The sequence below is a fragment of the Chiloscyllium punctatum genome, unplaced genomic scaffold (assembly GCF_047496795.1).
Source record: "Chiloscyllium punctatum isolate Juve2018m unplaced genomic scaffold, sChiPun1.3 scaffold_506, whole genome shotgun sequence".
In the NCBI taxonomy this organism is placed as follows: domain Eukaryota; kingdom Metazoa; phylum Chordata; class Chondrichthyes; order Orectolobiformes; family Hemiscylliidae; genus Chiloscyllium; species Chiloscyllium punctatum.
Window position 1 is genome coordinate 120,001 of NW_027310240.1, and position 9,483 is coordinate 129,483.

Sequence of the window (9,483 nt, forward strand, 5' to 3'; positions counted from 1 at the left end):
TTTGACCCGGCGGTTCTGGCGACGGTCTCGCCTTCGAGGGGGGAGCGCCCCGCGTGTTCAGGCCGAATTTTGTGCATTTCCATCGGCGGGAAGAGGTCCAAACGGGAATGGGATTGAATGTGACTGCTGAAGCCGACATTGAGACCTCTAACGCGGGTAGCTCGGCAGGATTTGACCCGGCGGTTCTGCCGAAGGTCTCACCTTCGAGGGGGGAGCGTCCCGCGTGTTCAGGCCGAATATCGTGCATTGTTAACGGCGGGAAGTGTTCCAAAAGGGAATGGGATTGAATGTGACTGCTGAAGCCGACATTGAGACCTCTAACGCGGGTAGCTCGGCCGGATTTGACCCGGCGGTTCTGGCGACGGTCTCGCCTTCGAGGGGGGAGCGTCCCGCGTGTTCAGGCCGAATTTTGTGCATTTCCATCGGCGGGAAGAGGTCCAAACGGGAATGGGATTGAATGTGACTGCTGAAGCCGACATTGAGACCTCTAACGCGGGTAGCTCGGCCGGATTTGACCCGGCGGTTCTGCCGAAGGTCTCACCTTCGAGGGGGGAGCCTCCCGCGTGTTCAGGCCGAATTTTGTGCATTTCCATCGGCGGGAAGAGGTCCAAACGGGAATGGGATTGAATGTGACTGCTGAAGCCGACATTGAGACCTCTAACGCGGGTAGCTCGGCCGGATTTGACCCGGCGGTTCTGCCGAAGGTCTCACCTTCGAGGGGGGAGCGCCCACCGTGTACAGGCCGATTTTCATGCATTTCCAACCGTGGGAAGGGGTCCGAAAGGGGATGGGGGTGAACGTGACTGCTCAACCCGACTTTGAGACCTGTAACGCGGGTAGCTCAGCCGGATTTGACCCGGCGGTTCTGGCGACGGTCTCGCCTTCGAGGGGGGAGCGTCCCGCGTGTTCAGGCCGAATTTTGTGCATTTCCATCGGCGGGAAGAGGTCCAAACGGGAATGGGATTGAATGTGACTGCTGAAGCCGACATTGAGACCTCTAACGCGGGTAGCTCGGCAGGATTTGACCCGGCGGTTCTGCCGAAGGTCTCACCTTCGAGGGGGGAGCGCCCACCGTGTACAGGCCGATTTTCATGCATTTCCAACCGTGGGAAGGGGGCCGAAAGGGGATGGGGGTGAATGTGACTGCTCAACCCGACTTTGAGGCATCTAACCCGGGTAGCTCAGCCGGGTTTGACCCGGCGGTTCTGCCGACGGCCTCGCCTTCGAGGGGGGAGCGTCCCCCGTGTACAGGCCGATTTTCATGCATTTCGAACCGTGGGAAGTGGCCCAAAAGGGGATGGGAGTGAATGTGACTGCTCAACCCGACTTTGGCGCTTCCGAGCCGGGTAGCTCAGCCGGGTTTGACCCGGCGGTTCTGCCGACGGTCTCGTCTTCGAGGCGGGTGCCTCCCCCGTGTACAGGCCGATTTTCATGCATTTCGTACCGTGGGAAGTGGTCCAAAAGGGAATGGGGGTGGACGTGACTGCTCATACCGACATCGAGACTTGTAAGCCGTGTAGCTCGGCCGGGTTTGATCCGGCGGGTCTGCCGACGGTCTCGTCTTCGAGAGGGGGGCCTCCCCCGTGTACAGGCCGATTTTCGTGCATTTCCAACGGTGGGAAGAGGTTCATAAGGGGATGGGGGTGAATGTGACTGCTCAACCCGACTCTGAGGCTTCTAACCCGGGTAGCTCGGCCGGGTTTGACCCGGCGGTTCTGCCGTCGGTCTCGCCTTCGAGAGGGGCGCCTCCCCCGTGTACAGGCCGATTTTCGTGCATTTCCAACGGTGGGAAGAGGTTCAAAAGGGGATGGGGGTGAATGTGACTGCTCAACCCGACTCTGAGGCTTCTAACCCGGGTAGCCCGGCCGGGTTTGACCCGGCGGTTCTGCCGTCGGTCTCGCCTTCGAGGGCGGAGCCTCCCCCGTGTACAGGCCGATTTTCGTGCATTTCAAACCGTGGGAAGCGGTCCAAAAGGGGATGGGAGTGAATGTGACTGCTCATACCGACCTTGGCGCTTCCGACCCGGGTAGCTCAGCCGGGTTTGACCCGGCGGTTCTGCCGACGGTCTCGCCTTCGAGGGGGGAGCGTCCCCCGTGTTCAGGCCGAATTTTGTGCATTTCGAACCGTGGGAAGTTGCCCAAAAGTCGATGGGAGTGAATGTGACTGCTCAACCCGACTTTGGCGCTTCCGAGCCGGGTAGCTCAGCCGGGTTTGACCCGGCGGTTCTGCCGACGGTCTCGTCTTCGAGGCGGGTGCCTCCCCCGTGTACAGGCCGATTTTCATGCATTTCGTACCGTGGGAAGTGGTCCAAAAGGGAATAGGGGTGGACGTGACTGCTCATACCGACATTGAGACTTGTAAGCCGTGTAGCTCGGCCGGGTTTGATCCGGCGGGTCTGCCGACGGTCTCGTCTTCGAGGCGGGTGCCTCCCCCGTGTACAGGCCGATTTTCGTGCATTTCGAACCGTGGGAAGTGGTCCAAAAGGGGATGGGGGTGGACGTGACTGCTCAACCCGACTTTGAGGCTTCTAACCCGGGTAGCTCGGCCGGGTTTGACCCGTCGATTCTGCCGATGGTCTCGTTTTGGAGGGGGGAGCCTCCCCCGTGTTCAGTCCGATTTTCGTGCATTTCGAACCGTGGGAAGTGGCCCAAAAGGGGATGGGAGTGAATGTGACTGCTCATACCGACTTTGGCGCTTCCGAGCCTGGTAGCTCAGCCGGGTTTGATCCGGCGGTTCTGCCGACGGTCTCGTCTTCGAGGCGGCTCCCTCCCCCGTGTACAGGCCGATTTTCATGCATTTGCAACGGTGGGAAGTTGCCCAAAAGGGGATGGGAGTGAATGTGACTGCTCAACCCGACTTTGGCGCTTCCGAGCCTGGTAGCTCAGCCGGGTTTGAACCGGCGGTTCTGCCGACGGTCTCGTCTTCGAGGCGGCTCCCTCCCCCGTGTACAGGCCGATTTTCGTGCATTTCGAACCGTGGGAAGTGGTCCAAAAGGGAATGGGGGTGGACGTGACTGCTCAACCCGACTCTGAGGCTTCTAACCCGGGTAGCTCGGCCGGGTTTGATCCGGCGGTTCTGCCGACGGTCTCGTCTTCGAGGCCGGTGCCTCCCCCGTGTACAGGCCGATTTTCGTGCATTTCCAACGGTGGGAAGTGGTCCAAAAGGGAATGGGGGTGGACGTGTCTGCTCATACCGACTTTGAGACTTGTAAGCCGGGTAGCTCAGCCGGGTTTGTTCCGGCGGTTCTGCCGACGGTCTCGTCATCGAGGGGGGAGCCTCCCCCGTGTCCAGGCCGATTTTCATGCATTTCCAACCGTGGGAAGTGGTCCAAAAGGGAATGGGGGTGAATGTGACTGCTCATACCGACTTTGAGACTTTTAAGCCGGGTAGCTCAGCCGGGTTTGACCCGGCGGTTCTGCCGACGGTCTCGCCTTCGAGGGGGGAGCGTCCCCCGTGTTCAGGCCGAATTTTGTGCATTTCGAACCGTGGGAAGTTGCCCAAAAGTCGATGGGAGTGAATGTGACTGCTCAACCCGACTTTGAGACTTGTAAGCCGGGTAGCTCAGCCGGGTTTGACCCGGCGGTTCTGCCGACGGTCTCGTCTTCGAGGCGGGTGCCTCCCCCGTGTACAGGCCGATTTTCATGCATTTCGTACCGTGGGAAGCGGTCCAAAAGGGGATGGGAGTGAACGTGACTGCTCATACCGACTTTGGCGCTTCCGAGCCGGGTAGCTCAGCCGGGTTTGACCCGGCGGGTCTGCCGACGGTCTCGCCTTCGAGGGGGGAGCGTCCCCCGTGTTCAGGCCGAATCTTGTGCATTTCGAACCGTGGGAAGTTGCCCAAAAGTCGATGGGAGTGAATGTGACTGCTCAACCCGACTTTGAGACTTGTAAGCCGGGTAGCTCAGCCGGGTTTGACCCGGCGGTTCTGCCGACGGTCTCGTCTTCGAGGCCGGTGCCTCCCCCGTGTACAGGCCGATTTTCGTGCATTTCCAACGGTGGGAAGTGGTCCAAAAGGGAATGGGGGTGGACGTGTCTGCTCATACCGACTTTGAGACTTGTAAGCCGGGTAGCTCAGCCGGGTTTGTTCCGGCGGTTCTGCCGACGGTCTCGTCATCGAGGGGGGAGCCTCCCCCGTGTCCAGGCCGATTTTCATGCATTTCCAACCGTGGGAAGTGGTCCAAAAGGGAATGGGGGTGAATGTGACTGCTCATACCGACTTTGAGACTTTTAAGCCGGGTAGCTCGGCCGGGTTTGACCCGGCGGTTCTGCCGACGGTCTCGTCTTCGAGGCGGGTGCCTCCCCCGTGTACAGGCCGATTTTCGTGCATTTCGAACCGTGGGAAGTGGTCTAAAAGTCGATGGGAGTGAACGTGACTGCTCAACCCGACTTTGAGACTTGTAAGCCGGGTAGCTCAGCCAGGTTTGACCCGGCGGTTCTGCCGACGGTCTCGCCTTCGAGGGCGGACCCTCCCCCGTGTACAGGCCGGTTTTCGTGCATTTCGAACCGTGGGAAGTGATCCAAAAGGGAATGGGGGTGAACGTGACTGCCCAACCCGGCTTTGAGACTTGTAAGCCGGGTAGCTCAGCCGGGTTGGACCCGGCGGTTCTGCCGACGGTCTCGACTTCGAGGCGGGTGCCTCCCCCGTGTACAGGCCGATTTTCATGCATTTGCAACGGTGGGAAGTTGCCCAAAAGTCGATGGGAGTGAATGTGACTGCTCAACCCGACTTCGAGACTTGTAAGCCGGGTAGCTCAGCCGGGTTTGACCCGGCGGTTCTGCCGACGGTCTCGCCTTCGAGGGGGGAGCCTCCCCCGTGTACAGGCCGATTTTCGTGCATTTCCAACGGTGGGAACAGGTTCAAAAGGGGATGGGAGTGATTGTGACTGCTCAACCCGACTCTAGGGCTTCTAACCCGGGTAGCCCGGCCGGGTTTGACCCGGCGGTTCTGCCGACGGTCTCGTCTTCGAGGCGGGTGCCTCCCCCGTATACAGGCCGATTTTCATGCATTTCGAACCGTGGGAAGTGGTCCAAAAGGGAATGGGGGTGGACGTGTCTGCTCATACCGACTTTGAGACTTGTAAGCCGGGTAGCTCAGCCGGGTTTGATCCGGCGGTTCTGCCGACGGTCTCGCCTTCGAGGGGGGAGCCTCCCCCGTGTTCAGTCCGATTTCCATGCATTTCCAACCGTGGGAAGTTGCCCAAAAGGGGATGGGAGTGAATGTGACTGCTCAACCCGACTTTGGCGCTTCCGAGCCGGGTAGCTCAGCCGGGTTTGACCCGGCGGTTCTGCCGACGGTCTCGTCTTCGAGGCGGGTGCCTCCCCCGTATACAGGCCGATTTTCATGCATTTCGAACCGTGGGAAGTGGTCCAAAAGGGAATGGGGGTGGACGTGTCTGCTCATACCGACTTTGAGACTTGTAAGCCGGGTAGCTCAGCCGGGTTTGATCCGGCGGTTCTGCCGACGGTCTCGCCTTCGAGGGGGGAGCCTCCCCCGTGTTCAGTCCGATTTCCATGCATTTCCAACCGTGGGAAGTTGCCCAAAAGGGGATGGGAGTGAATGTGACTGCTCAACCCGACTTTGGCGCTTCCGAGCCGGGTAGCTCAGCCGGGTTTGACCCGGCGGTTCTGCCGACGGTCTCGTCTTCGAGGCGGGTGCCTCCCCCGTGTACAGGCCGATTTTCATGCATTTGGAACCGTGGGAAGTGGTCCAAAAGGGAATGGGGGTGGACGTGACTGCTCATACCGACTTTGAGACTTGTAAGCCGGGTAGCTCAGCCGGGTTTGACCCGGCGGTTCTGCCGACGGTCTCGCCTTCGAGGGGGGAGCCTCCCCCGTGTTCAGTCCGATTTTCGTGCATTTCCCACGGTGGGAAATGGTATCTTTCATTACGGGGACAAGGGTCTGAAGCGGTGAAGTCAGTAACCGGCATAGTTAAGGAAAGGGTTCGAATTTTCTCAACAGTACGAAAAAAGTGAGCAGGGAAGCTAGAGAAGGTGTCAGTGAGTCCCAAACGAGTGAACCGCAAAACTTAGGGAAATGCCCGAAAGCGTTTTAAAGGGTGAAATCGGGAACGAGGAAATGATCGGAAAGTGCCTGAAAGTGCTAAATGAGTAAACAGAAAAACGATGAAAAATGTTTGAAAAGAAGAAGTGAGTAACCAGGAAAACTTAGAAAAATGTTCAAAACGAAGAAATCAGTAACCAGGAAAACTTAGAAAAATGATCAAAAAGAAGAAATGAGTAACCAGGAAAACTTAGAAAAATGTTTAAAAAGAAGAAATCAGTAACCAGGAAAACTTAGGAAAATGTTTAAAAAGAAGAAATCAGTAACCAGAAAAACTGCGAAAAATGTTTAAAAAGAAGAAATGAGTAACCAGAAAAACTTAGAAAAATGTTTAAAAAGAAGAAATCAGTAACCAGGAAAACTTAGAAAAATGTTTAAAAAGAAGAAATCAGTAACCAGGAAAACTTAGAAAAATGTTTAAAAAGAAGAAATCAGTAACCAGGAAAACTTAGAAAAATGTTATAAAAGAAGAAGTGAGTAACCAGAAAAACTTAGAAAAATGTTTAAAAAGAAGAAATCAGTAACCAGAAAAACTGCGAAAAATGTTTAAAAAGAAGAAATCAGTAACCAGACAAACTGCGAAAAATGTTTAAAAAGAAGAAATCAGTAACCAGGAAAACTTAGAAAAATGTTTAAAAAGAAGAAGTGAGTAACCAGAAAAACTTAGAAAAATGTTTAAAAAGAAGAAATCAGTAACCAGAAAAACTGCGAAAAATGTTTAAAAAGAAGAAATCAGTAACCAGACAAACTGCGAAAAATGTTTAAAAAGAAGAAATCAGTAACCAGGAAAACTTAGAAAAATGTTTAAAAAGAAGAAGTGAGTAACCAGAAAAACTTAGAAAAATGTTTAAAAAGAAGAAATCAGTAACCAGAAAAACTGCGAAAAATGTTTAAAAAGAAGAAATCAGTAACCAGGAAAACTTAGAAAAATGTTTAAAAAGAAGAAATCAGTAACCAGAAAAACTGCGAAAAATGTTTAAAAAGAAGAAATCAGTAACCAGAAAAACTTAGAAAAATGTTTAAAAAGAAGAAGTGAGTAACCAGAAAAACTTAGAAAAATGTTTAAAAAGAAGAAATCAGTAACCAGAAAAACGGCGAAAAATGTTTAAAAAGAAGAAATCAGTAACCAGACAAACTGCGAAAAATGTTTAAAAAGAAGAAATCAGTAACCAGAAAAACTTAGAAAAATGTTTAAAAAGAAGAAATCAGTAACCAGAAAAACTTAGAAAAATGTTTCAAAAGAAGAAGTGAGTAACCAGAAAAACTTAGAAAAATGTTTAAAAAGAAGAAGTGAGTAACCAGAAAAACTTAGAAAAATGTTTAAAAAGAAGAAATCAGTAACCAGAAAAACTTAGAAAAATGTTTAAAAAGAAGAAATCAGTAACCAGAAAAACTGCGAAAAATGTTTAAAAAGAAGAAATCAGTAACCAGGAAAACTTAGAAAAATGTTTAAAAAGAAGAAATGAGTAACCAGGAAAACTTAGAAAAATGTTTAAAAAGAAGAAATGAGTAACCAGGAAAACTTAGAAAAATGTTTAAAAAGAAGAAATCAGTAACCAGAAAAACTTAGAAAAATGTTTAAAAAGAAGAAATCAGTAACCAGAAAAACGGCGAAAAATGTTTAAAAAGAAGAAATGAGTAACCAGAAAAACTTAGAAAAATGTTTAAAAAGAAGAAATCAGTAACCAGAAAAACGGCGAAAAATGTTTAAAAAGAAGAAATCAGTAACCAGAAAAACTTAGAAAAATGTTTAAAAAGAAGAAGTGAGTAACCAGAAAAACTTAGAAAAATGTTTAAAAAGAAGAAATGAGTAACCAGAAAAACTTAGAAAAATGTTTAAAAAGAAGAAATCAGTAACCAGAAAAACTTAGAAAAATGTTTAAAAAGAAGAAATGAGTAACCAGAAAAACTTAGAAAAATGTTTAAAAAGAAGAAATCAGTAACCAGAAAAACGGCGAAAAATGTTTAAAAAGAAGAAATCAGTAACCAGAAAAACGGCGAAAAATGTTTAAAAAGAAGAAATCAGTAACCAGACAAACTGCGAAAAATGTTTAAAAAGAAGAAATCAGTAACCAGAAAAACTTAGAAAAATGTTTAAAAAGAAGAAATCAGTAACCAGGAAAACTTGGAAAAAAACACTTAGAAAAATTTTCAGCAAAGTGTGAAAAATATTCTAAGTGTCAGCGGAGGAAAATGCTGCAGCATCGGGAAAGATTCGCAAACTTACACCGAACATGTGCTCCGAAGTGCCGGAGGAATTGGGTGAATTGAGCCCGGCAAATGGCCAGCTGTCGTTTTGTGCCTGCAGCCCGAAAACTTTAACTTTGTCTGTCGCGGAAGTCCGGACCGAGAAAAATCCAAACGGTTTTGACCGGACCGAGTTCCAGACCGATGCAGTCAAATTTGGAATTCAGACCCATTCAGTGCCACTTGTAGTTTTTCCGCAGTGAGGTTGGCGGGGTACCCGGAGATATATGGGAACACGATTTTTAGAACAAAATGGCGGCGCGGGACCGTTCTGAAAGGCATCCGAAAAACGGTTCCACGGGCATAGCACTTTAATGACAGGTATGAGTGCATGCCGGAGAGCTCTTGGAAGTCGAATTTTTGACACTTTGTCAATTTTTTGACAGATTTGACAAACTCTTTCTGTCTGTTCTAAGAGTCAGTCAGAGACTTGTGCGGCGGTCTTTTGACACTATTGGAGGGCGGGCAAACCCCACGTTGACTCCGGCCGTCCCTCCACAGGCGCTCGTGTCCAAAATGAAGGCGAGAGACGCGAGTGGCCTGGTTCCCTTGGGTGTTGCCAAGAAGGCTGCGGGCTGACCGTTGCCTGAGCACTCCCTAAAGCCTCTTGTGATGAGAGCAGACCTCGCCTGCCGCACGACCGGCTCTGGGAGTCGTTGGGCCGCTATTTGTGAATAGTCTGGTCCTCCTCTGCCACCCGGACAAGCGCGATGGCTCTGCCGCCCTGCGGTGCTCGTCACCCAGGTTTGGGGAACACGATACTCGTAACAAAAATAAAAGGCGGCTCGGGACCTGCAGGCGAAAGGGGTCCCGTGGTGCTAAGCACGTCGACTTCGGGTCTCGGTGCAAGCCGGAGAGCTCACGGAAGTCTAAAGTTTTCGGCACGTGGTCGAATCTTTTCAAAGGCTTACCCGGCTCTTTCCGTCCATTCTGAGAGTAAGTCAGAGGCCGGTGCGGAGGTCTCTTGACAATCGGAGGGGGTGGTGGCCCTCCGCAGGCGCTCGTGTCGAAAATGAAGGCGAGAGACGCGAGTGGCCTGGTTCCCCTGGGTGTTGCCAGGAAGGCTGCGGGCTGACCCTTGCCTGAGCACTCCCTAAAGCCTCTTGTGATGACAGCAGACCTCGCGCGCCGCACGACCGGCTCTGGGAGTCGTTGGGCCGCTATCTGTGAATA